The sequence below is a fragment of the Vombatus ursinus genome, unplaced genomic scaffold (assembly GCF_900497805.2).
Source record: "Vombatus ursinus unplaced genomic scaffold, bare-nosed wombat genome assembly UNPS02014826.1, whole genome shotgun sequence".
NCBI classification, from domain to species: domain Eukaryota; kingdom Metazoa; phylum Chordata; class Mammalia; order Diprotodontia; family Vombatidae; genus Vombatus; species Vombatus ursinus.
The window spans coordinates 12,559,107-12,559,866 of record NW_020954604.1 but is presented as its reverse complement, the minus strand read 5'-3'; positions in this window follow the sequence as shown (position 1 = coordinate 12,559,866).

Below are 760 nucleotides of genomic sequence, written 5' to 3'. Positions count from 1 at the left end.
TTGTTCTGAGGACTTCATATGTGAAAGGGGGACAGAGAGGTTGCCACAGGGACTACACACTATATCCCCCTGGTATACTGTAACCTTCTTGAAAGCAGGGACTATTTGCTTTTTTTTTCCCTAATCTTTGTATATCTAATCACTAATGTTGGGCTTTGCACATAGTAGGTGCATAATAAATACTTGTTCAATGAATTAAACATTGAAAGTAGAGTGAATTAGACCTTGAGATCTTCAGGAGATAGCTATGGCAGGAGCAAGGCACGGTGTCTGGAATGAATGGTTGGGGAGCCATGGTGGAAAGTGAGCTGGGGGCCTGGAAAAGAGGGGCTGGTTCTGGGAGGAACATGAAGTTATGGAGAGACAAGGGTTCTATATAGGTATAGAGGAAATATAAAGGGGATGAGATAAGAGAAGAGAAATTGGAAGAAGATGGCTGGGACTCAAGGTGCATTAGAAGCTACTAAGACCATCAGGTCTCTGGTGAAGCTTGCAATGGGCGTGAGACTCCCCAGTTTTGTCACTGAGATAGAATGATCTCATGGTCTGGATATGGATGGGACTTCTTTTTCTGTCTTCAAGGCTAAACTCAGGTCAGAATGTATTCATCTTCACCCTCAATCCTTAGTCACCATACTGATAAGTGACATTGACTCACTGAGTCACTGAGTACCATCACCTCATAAATACTGGATGCTGATTCTGATGTTGATGATGGGCTTGAAGCTAGGCCGTGGACCCAGTTCCCTCCCATGACTGA